At 50.4% G+C, this 10,631-nt stretch overlaps 2 long non-coding RNA genes across 2 annotated transcripts; both read right to left on the reverse strand.

The window, feature by feature from the left end:
* Positions 1-209: 209 nt before the first annotated feature.
* LOC141022124 (uncharacterized) lies at positions 210-3,745 on the reverse strand. The gene is made up of 3 exons (XR_012183031.1): positions 3,343-3,745; positions 1,985-2,059; positions 210-471 (listed from the first exon to the last, which is right to left on the reverse strand). It is a non-coding gene; the product is annotated as an uncharacterized lncRNA (long non-coding RNA).
* Positions 3,746-6,136: 2,391 nt separating this feature from the next.
* On the reverse strand, positions 6,137-9,636 carry LOC109756248 (uncharacterized). Its single transcript, XR_012183030.1, has 2 exons — positions 9,267-9,636; positions 6,137-6,398 (listed from the first exon to the last, which is right to left on the reverse strand). It is a non-coding gene; the product is annotated as an uncharacterized lncRNA (long non-coding RNA).
* Positions 9,637-10,631: the final 995 nt, after the last annotated feature.

Raw genomic sequence — 10,631 nt, forward strand, 5'->3', positions numbered from 1 at the left:
ATTGAACATCCCAGCTCATGACCAAGCGGTTGTAGCGCTGCCCCCGGGCGGTGGTACCGTCATCATGCTTAAAAATGTCTGTGGTGTTCATTGGCGGTTATACCGGTGTGACGCCCCCGACTCGACCGTACACTAATCATACACGCAAATGTGTACGATCAAGATCAGGGACTCATGGGAAGATATCACAACACAACTCTAGACACAAATTAAAATAATACAAGCTTCATATTACAAGCCAGGGGCCTCGGGGGCTCAAATACAAGCTCGATACACAAGAGTCAGCGGAAGCAACAATATCTGAGTACAGACATAAGTTAGACAAGGATGCCTTAAGAAGGCTAGCACAAAAGCAACACGATCGAAGAGGCAAGGCCTCCTGCCTGGGACCTCCTAACTACTCCTGGTCGTCGGCGGTCTCCACGTAGTAGCATCCGTCGGCAGTGGCATCTGACTCCAGGGATCCACCATCTGGTTGCATCAACCGGAAAGAAGAAGGAAGGGGGAAAAGGGGGTAGCAAAGCAACCGTGAGTACTCATCCAAAGTACTCGCAAGCATCAGATCTAAACTAAGTATGCATTGGTATCAAAGGAAGGGTTGTATATGTGGACTGAACTACAGAATGCCAGAATAGAGGGGAAGATCTAGCCTATCGAAGACTAGCATCTTCAAGCAGCTCCAAGCATCTTGCAACATGTAGAAGAGTAAAGAATAGCAGTTTATATTTAACAAACATGTTGTAACATTAATGCCCAGAGATCCTTCCTCAACTCCCTGCGAGAAAGCAATCCCGGAGCCACATATCCATCACATATCAAGTATCCATTTCTAGTTGTATAAGATCAGGATACAAGTCTGAATGTCCATTACCGTGGACACGGTATTCGAATATATATCTTCCCTGCAGGGGTGCACCACGTTTTCCCACACGCTCGATCTCTCTGGCCGGACACACCTTTTTGGGGTCAATGCCCGGCCTCAGAATATCAACACGTCACAAACCTACCTAGGCTCAGCAGAGAGGTCCCCGCCGGTCTACATCCTAAGCACTTCGGGGTCTGGGCCCATCGCCCGGTGCACTCCGGGTCGTTGCGAGCAGGGCGATACAGGCCACCTCCACTGGGGCGCCGACCAGGCCGTGCCGCAATGCTGAACTGGACGTCTGACAAAGCTTCGGCTGATACCACGACGTCGAGGCCCATAACTATTCTCGCGTGGTGGTTAGTGCGTAAAGGCCCGAGGCCAACTCAGAACAAATACTCAAACCTATTAGTGCATTAACAATTAAAGTAGTGACGGCTGTCGGGACAAGTCCGGAGCTATCACCCCTCCTGGGTGATACCGCTAAACAGCCAGCCGCCACCGTCACATCGCACGGGTGCTCTCCGGGCCCGCCCGGCTTTCACAACGGTCTCAAGTAAAGTCAAGGTAACTGTGTGTCCAGACATCAAGGGGAAAACCCGAGGAATCACCCCCGGTGGATTCCACTCAATGTAATCATCAAGGTGAACGTAAGAGGGACCACCCTCGAGGTTCACACTTGAGGTGTTGCACGACAGAGCCGTATCGGGAATGGTGAAATAGGAAATCACCCTCGATGACCACGACCGAATAGCTACACTACAGAATTATCATCAGGAGTGCGTTATGAGGGATCACCCTCGGCACTCGATAGTAGCTCTGCAGAGTCGAGCAACAAAAGGGGCGTGATGTGATGTGAGGTGTCGGGCTCTGGTCGTCGATCATGTTGGTCGAGTCGTCGATGATGAAGCAGGGGCAACAAGGACAAGGTGGGGGTCACTGATGGATCACTAACCAACCTATACTAAGCAGTTTAGGATAAGCAGGTAGATAACAATAAGCAGGTTACAAAAGTAGGCTATGCATCAGAATAGGAGCAATCAAATACAGTAGCAAAATCTAATGCAAGCATGAGAGAATGGAATGGGCGATATCGGGATGATCAAGGGGGGGGGGGCTTGCCTGGTTGCTCAGACAAAAAGGAGGGGTCGTCGTCGACGTAGTCGATCACGTGGGCATCAACAGCGGTCTCGGGGTCTACCAGAGAGAAGAGGGGGAAGAAACAGTAAATACATAGCAAGCAAGAGCATAACAGGACAACAGGCAGAGCTAGACGTGTTCTAACACGGTGCTACACGATACCGACGAAGGGGGGAAACATCCGGGAATGTTTCCCGAAGTTTGCATTTTCGGACAGGCGAAACGGAGGAGGACGGTTGCAGGTTCGCTATGCTAGAGACGTGTGGCAGACGAACGGGCTGCATATTCAGATTCGTCTCGCCGTTCTGAGCATCTTTCATGTATAAAACTTTTTCATCCGATTTACGGATCAATTTCTATGGATTTCTAAAGTTTTAGCAATTTCTAGATTTTTAAATTACTTTTAATTTGAGTTGACCAAGTCAATTTGACTAGTCAAAAAGGAGAGCTGTGACCCACATGTCATGGACTATTTACCTAAAAAATAAGTAAACCTAACTTATTTAATGGGGGCCTACATGTCATCTACTAGTACTAGACTAACTTAGCACCAGTTTATACTACTAGCTAAACCTAGTACTAAGAAGGGCCGGCCACACACGGCCGTGGCCAAGCCGGCCACACACACACCACACACCCACCACGTAGCTAGGGGTTAATTATGTTCTCAGTTAACAGAACATAGCATTTTGCGATTTTCATAGGATTTAATCCAGGCATTGAAAGGATTTGGTTCAGTGGGATAAAATGAAGTTTGTCATGTATACTTTCTACTTATATTATCTTTGCTCATGTTCGTAGTTGGCAGCCACCGTTTAAGGACTGCTTAGAGGGTTAGTCATTATAAAAATAGAAAAGCTAGCTAGTAGCTACAGTAGCTACAAGTTCAGTAAGCAGTGGCAGTTGTAGGATGCAGCAGCAGCGCTGTGCTAACAAGTAGCTGCAGGCGACGACAGCAGCAGGAGGCGGGCGTGGACGGCAGGGGAGGGATCAGCGGGCAGCGGCGCCCGAGGCCACGAGCAGGCGAGCACGGCTAGGGGGATTGCGGGCGCAGCGGGGCGGGGCGTGGTCCAGGGGCACGAGGCCGCAGCAGGGAACGCGGCTAGCGCGGCGGGAGCGAGGCTAGAGGCAGACACAGCCGGCACGGTGGGGGGTCGGCCGGGCGTGGCCAAGGCGCGTGGGCGCGCAGCCAGGAAGCGGCCTGGGGCACGAGGCAGGGAGGCACCTGGGGCAAGGCCATGGCTCGGTGAGCGCGAGTTCGGTCGAAGCTCGCGTGGCGCGGGGTTGGGAAACGACACATCAAACAGAGGGAAAGACAAAGGGAATCGACGCGGGCTCACCCTGGGGAGGCCGTGGACGAGCTTGCCGAGGTTGGGGAGTTTCCGTCGAGGAGATCCGGCGAGGCAGGGCGACGGCCGGTGGTTGGGGATGGGGTCGATGCTGGCGATGCAGACGACCCCAGGTTCATCCATTGGTCGAGGAGGACGAAGCAGACGGCGGCGCACCTCGTAGACGAAGCCTCGACGCTCGGGGGTGCCGGTGGCCGCGTGATCGAGCGACGCACGTCGCCGGCAGCGTCGGGTGAGGGAGAAGGGGATCTGGAGGAGTGGGAGAGGCGGAGAGAGCGAGGAGGGGGCAAGTGGGGAGCGGTGAGCGGAGGGGAGGGCTCGACGCGTCGAGGGGACGACGCCCTTATCCCCTCCGGGCGGCGCCGGCGAGCTGGTCGGATGGGGACGTGCCCCTGTAGCGGTCGCGCCAGGAGAACAGTAGGAGAAGGCGACCGATGGGGTAGGTGGGCTAGCTGTTTAGCTAGATGGGCCATGTGGCCCGGGGGGAAGGGTTTCTCTTTTCTCTTGCTTTGTTTTTTTTTTCAGTTTATTGTTTTCTATTTAGTTTCTTTCTATTTTTAGTTTTATGAAATAAAACACTAGCCACTAAATCAACATTAGTAATTTATGCCGCTGCCACAAATAGTTTGAGGATTAAATAAAATATTTTAGTATTTTTATGATTTAAAAAGCATTTAATAATTCATTTTAGCCATTGTTATATTCACAAAAGGGCATTTAAATTTCTTACAAAAGTGTTGGGCCACCATCATAATTAGTTATGGAATATTTGCCACACTTTGAACATTTTGTTCTGCATGTTTGAGAAATTTGAATTCTGAGCTTTAATTTGAATTTGAGTTTGAACTAAGATTAGGATCAAGCAAGGATTAGTAACAGTAATGTGATGACATGGCACCGTTAGCGGGGCATTACTGTAGCTTAATTACCCGGGCGTCACAATTCTCCTCCACTATAAGAAATCTCGTCCCGAGATTTAGAAGGTAGAAGGAAACAGAGCGGTGTATTCATCACGAAGACAATACTCGCATTCCCAAGTGGCTTCATCTTCAGAAGGATTTGACCACTAAACTTTTTAGAATTTTGAAAGCCCTCATACGGGTACGACGTTGAGCTTGATCGAGAACACGGATCGGATGCTCTCTGTAAGTGAGATCATCTTGCAGGGGTTGAGCTTTATAAGCCATGTGGTTGTTGCAATAAGACTTGCTACGCATGGCATCGGCCATGACAATAGCCTTGCCAGGGGTATAAGAAATACCATAGTCATAGTCCGAAATTGTTTTCTATACATTGCTGTTGACGGAGATCCAGATATAGCTGAGTAAACAGATACGTCAGACTTCAATGATCGGTGAAGATCTCGCAACGAGTACCAAAAGGAAATGTCGCCATAACTTCAATGCAAACATTGGTGAAGGAGCGTTATCAATTCTGACAAGAGGAGAAGCGTTTATCGCACTCAAGGAATGAATCCGTGCTTCGGCATTTCGAACAAGAAGAGCCTGGTAGCTTACTATCTCATTTGAAGGATTTAGTAGATGGACGGTTTTAGTGGCGCAAATGATAGAATCGTTGTGTGTTTACCAGCATTCAATTTCAACGGGGATGTTGTTACTAACCATGGTGGTCCGACATTGGCCGCGGAATGCAGCTTGGAATTTCGGCCAAGTGATGGTGGTTCTAACAGGTAAGGAATGCATGTGGCTATTCCACCATCGAGTAGCGAAACTTTTCAGGTAATAAGCTGCAAAGGTGACATAGTTGGCAGGGGCTACATCAGCAGACTCCAACTCGAAAGTGATGTCATGGAGCCAGTCATCAGCATCAAGGGGCTAAGTTGACTTGCGGTAGATGACAGGGTTGAGACGTGAAAAGTCATGCAGTGTCACTGGGACTGGTTGTTGATTCATATTGGGGCGTGGAAACTAAGCCACGACTCCTTCCATGAACCGGCGATTCAGCATCAAAACTGCTTATCATTCCGGAAATGTATTCGGGAGGTGGCGGATTATCGCCACCACGATCACGACTATCGGGTCTAACCATCCTACTTAAATGCAACATGGGGTAGTTGAGCAAGGGGTGGAGCAAGTGCATAGAGTCATTCATGACGTATCTTGAACAGTGAGCAAAGGAGCAGTATGTACAAAGTAGTAGTCATTAAAGACATACCGATACATATGCGGGGCAACACGCTGTTCGTATGAGCTCGGACAAGAGAAACATCATAGACATACTAGGCGGCACACATGCTCGCGATGGAGGGACACAACAGCGGGACATAGCAAAGGCTACATGAACGTCGAGGGAAAACCTCTGGAGTGAGGGATTAGCAAGTGACGACGCAGGGTGCCCTCGATAAGAGGATCATGCGGTCAGTGAATATTGTGAAGCCAATCTTGGCCCAAAATTCGAGAAAGGGGTAACACAAACCTCCGGATGGATGTGATCACGAGATCCTAATGTTAGAGTTAGCAAAATCATTTAACCCGAATAGAAAAGAGATTAGAGTCCCAGAGTATAGACGAGGAGTAAAAGATCCTAATACCACCCATTGGCGACGTGGGCCCGTAAGCCACACAGCCATGTTAGTAAATCAGTTTTTCAAAGACTAGACTCAACTTCGGCCAAGGAGTTGGAAAGGGGGTTCCTACAGGCAGTCGACTCTGATACCAACTTGTGACACCCCCCGACTCGACCGTACGCTAATCATACACGCAAATGTGTACGATCAAGATCAGGGACTCACGGGAAGATATCACAACACAACTCTAGACACAAATTAAAATAATACAAGCTTCATATTACAAGCCAGGGGCCTCGAGGGCTCAAATACAAGCTCGATACACAAGAGTCAGCGGAAGCAACAATATCTGAGTACAGACATAAGTTAGACAAGGATGCCTTAAGAAGGCTAGCACAAAAGCAACACGATCGAAGAGGCAAGGCCTCCTGCCTGGGACCTCCTAACTACTCCTGGTCGTCGGCGGTCTCCACGTAGTAGCATCCGTCGGCAGTGGCATCTGACTCCAGGGATCCACCATCTGGTTGCATCAACCGGAAAGAAGAAGGAAGGGGGAAAAGGGGGTAGCAAAGCAACCGTGAGTACTCATCCAAAGTACTCGGAAGCATCAGATCTAAACTAAGTATGCATTGGTATCAAAGGAAGGGTTGTATATGTGGACTGAACTGCAGAATGCCAGAATAGAGGGGAAGGCCTAGCCTATCGAAGACTAGCATCTTCAAGCAGCTCCAAGCATCTTGCAACATGTAGAAGAGTAAAGAATAGCAGTTTATATTTAACAAACATGTTGTAACATTAATGCCCAGAGATCCTTCCTCAACTCCCTGCGAGAAAGCAATCCCAGAGCCACATATCCATCACATATCAAGTATCCATTTCTAGTTGTATAAGATCAGGATACAAGTCTGAATGTCCATTACCGTGGACACGGTATTCGAATATATATCTTCCCTGCAGGGGTGCACCACGTTTTCCCACACGCTCGATCTCTCTGGCCGGACACACCTTTTTGGGGTCAATGCCCGGCCTCGGAATATCAACACGTCGCAACCCTACCTAGGCTCAGCAGAGAGGTCCCCGCCGGTCTACATCCTAAGCACTCCGAGGTCTGGGCCCATCGCCCGGTGCACTCCGGGTCGTTGCGAGCAGGGTGATACAGGCTACCTCCACTGGGGCGCCGACCAGGCCGTGCCGCAATGCTGAACTGGACGTCTGACAAAGCTTCGGCTGATACCACGACGTCGAGGCCCATAACTATTCTCGCGTGGTGGTTACTGCGTAAAGGCCCGAGGCCAACTCAGAACAAATACTCAAACCTGTTAGTGCATTAACAATTAAAGTAGTGACGGCTGTCGGGACAAGTCCGGAGCTATCACCCCTCCTGGGTGATACCGCTAAACAGCCAGCCGCCACCGTCACATCGCACGGGTGCTCTCCGGGCCCGCCCGGCTTTCACAACGGTCTCAAGTAAAGTCAAGGTAACTGTGTGTCCAGACATCAAGGGGAAAACCCGAGGAATCACCCCCGGTGGAGTCCACTCAATGTAATCATCAAGGTGAACGTAAGAGGGACCACCCTCGAGGTTCACACTTGAGGTGTTGCACGACAGAGCCGTATCGGGAATGGTGAAAGAGGAAATCACCCTCGATGACCACGACCGAATAGCTACACTATAGAATTATCATCAGGAGTGCGTTATGAGGGATCACCCTCGGCACTCGATAGTAGCTCTGCATAGTCGAGCAACAAAAGGGGCGTGATGTGATGTGAGGTGTCGGGCTCTAGTCGTCGATCACGTTGGTCGAGTCGTCGATGATGAAGCAGGGGCAACAAGGACAAGGTGGGGGTCATTGATGGATCACTAAACAACCTATACTAAGCAGTTTAGGATAAGCAGGTAGATAACAATAAGCAGGTTACAAAAGCAGGCTATGCATCAGAATAGGAGCAATCAAATACCGTAGCAAAATCTAATGCAAGCATGAGAGAATGGAATGGGCGATATCGGGATGATCAAAGGGGGGGCTTGCCTGGTTGCTTAGACAAGAAGGAGGGGTCGTAGTCGACGTAGTCGATCACATGGGCATCAACAACGGTCTCGGGGTCTACCGGAGAGAAGAGGGGGAAGGAACAGTAAATACATAGCAAGCAAGAGCATAACAGGACAACAGGCAGAGCTAGACGTGTTCTAACGCGGTGCTACACGATACCGGCGAAGGGGGAAACATCCGGGAATGTTTCCCGAAGTTTGCATTTTCGGACTGGCAAAACGGAGGGGGACGGTTGCAGGTTCGCTATGCTAGAGACGTGTGGCAGACAAACGGGCTGCATATTCAGTTTCGTCTCGCCGTTCTGAGCATCTTTCATGTATAAAACTTTTTCATCCGAGTTACGGATCAATTTCTATGGATTTCTAAAGTTTTAGCAATATTCTAGATTTTTAAATTACTTTTAATTTGAGTTGACCAAGTCAATTTGACTAGTCAAAAAGGAGAGCTATGACCCACATGTCATGGACTATTTACCTAAAAAATAAGTAAACCTAACTTATTTAATGGGGGCCTACATGTCATCTACTAGTACTAGACTAACTTAGCACGAGTTTATACTACTAGCTAAACCTAGTACTAAGAAGGGCCGGCCACACACGGCCGTGGCCAAGCCGGTCACACACACCACACACCCACCACGTAGCTAGGGGTTAATTCTGTTCTCAGTTAACAGAACATAGCATTTTGCGATTTTCATGGGATTTAATCCAGGCATCGAAAGGATTTGGTTCAGTGGGATAAAATGAAGTTTGTCATGTATACTTTCTACTCATATTATCTTTGCTCATGTTAGTAGTTGGTTAGCCACCGTTTAAGGACTGCTTAGAGGGTTAGTCATTGTAAAAATAGAAAAGCTAGCTAGTAGCTACAATAGCTACAAGTTCAGTAAGCAGTGGCAGTAGTAGGATGCAACAGCAGCGCTGTGCTAACAAGTAGCAGCAGGCGACGGCAGCAGCAGGAGGCGGGCGTGGACGACAGGGGAGGGAGCAGCGGGCAGCGGCGCCCGAGGCCACGAGCAGGCGAGGACGGCTAGGGGGGATCGCGGGCGCAGCGGGGCGGGGCGTGGTCTAGGGGCACGAGGCCGCAGCAGGGAACGCGGCTAGCGCAGCGGGAGCGAGGCCAGAGGCAGACACGGCCGGCACGGTGGGGGGTCGGCCGGGCGTGGCCAAGGCGCGTGGGCACGCAGCCAGGAAGCGGCCTAGGGCACGAGGCGGGGAGGCACCTGGGGCAAGGCCATGGCTCGGTGAGCGCGAGTTCGGTCGGAGCTCGCGTGGCGCGGGGCTGGGAAACGACACATCAAACAGAGGGAAAGACAAAGGGAATCGACGCGGGCTCACCCTGGGGAGGCCGTGGACGAGCTTGCCGAGGTCGGGGAGTTTCCGTCGAGGAGATCCGGCGAGGCAGGGCGACGGCCGGTGGTTGGGGATGGGGTCGATGCTGGCGATGCAGACGACCCCAGGTTCATCCATTGGTCGAGGAGGACGAAGCATACGGCGGCGCACCTCGTAGACGAAGCCTCGACGCTCGGGGGTGCCGGTGGCCGCGTGATCGAGCGACGCACGTCGCCGGCAACGTCGGGTGAGGGAGAAGGGGATCTGGAGGAGTGGGAGAGGCGGAGAGAGCGAGGAGGGGGCAAGTGGGGAGCGGTGAGCGGAGGGGAGAGCTCGACGCGTCGAGGGGACGACGCCCTTATCCCCTCCGGGCGGCGCCGGTGAGCTGGTCGGACGGGGACGTGCCCCTGTAGCGGTCGCGCCAGGAGAACAGTAGGAGAAGGCGACCGATGGGGTAGGTGGGCTGGCTGTTTAGCTAGATGGGCCAAGTGGCCCGGGGGAAAGGGTTTCTCTTTTCTCTTGCTTTGTTTTTTTCAGTTTATTGTTTTCTATTTAGTTTCTTTCTATTTTTAGTTTTATAAAATAAAACACTAGCCCCTAAATCAACATTAGTAATTTATGCCACTGCCACAAATAGTTTGAGGATTAAATAAAATAGTTTAGTATTTTTATGATTTAAAAAGCATTTAATAATTCATTTTTAGCCACTGTTATATTCACAAAAGGGCATTTAAATTTCTTACAAAATTGTTGGGCCACCACCATAATTAGTTATGGAATATTTGCCACACTTTGAACATTTTGTTATGCATGTTTGAGAAATTTGAATTCTGAGCTTTAATTTGAATTTGAGTTTGAACTAAGATTAGGATCAAGCATGGATTAGTAACAGTAATGTGATGACATGGCAACGTTAGCGGGGCATTACTGTAGCTTAATTATCCAGGCGTCACAACTGGCCAGGTACCGCTCAACAACCAGTCATGGTTCTGTTTTGATGCGGTACTCGGGCGGTGGTGGCCCAGTTATTCCGGTTGTGCTCCGCATACTGATACCACCGGTCACCTAAGTGGTTCTACCGCTTAGGACTTAGCCACCCAAGGTACCAGGGCCAGGCGGTTGCACTGGTGCAATAGCGCTCAATCACCGCTCACAGGGGTTACTCCCTACTGTTTCAAAGCAGTGGTCGAGCGGTGGCAGAGCGGTTGTTCCGGTTGTTCTTCACAACCGGTACTACCGCTTGTCTGTCTAATTGTACTGCCTGTCAGGTTTTCTGCAGTGTAACCGTGAATCCCGGTTGTACCGGGGTAATGAGCGGTTGTACCGCGGCAGTGCTGTTTTCGCAGTAACGTTTGGATTTTAGGGTTTGCT

This window comes from Aegilops tauschii, chromosome 1 (genome assembly GCF_002575655.3).
Source record: "Aegilops tauschii subsp. strangulata cultivar AL8/78 chromosome 1, Aet v6.0, whole genome shotgun sequence".
NCBI lineage: Eukaryota > Viridiplantae > Streptophyta > Magnoliopsida > Poales > Poaceae > Aegilops > Aegilops tauschii.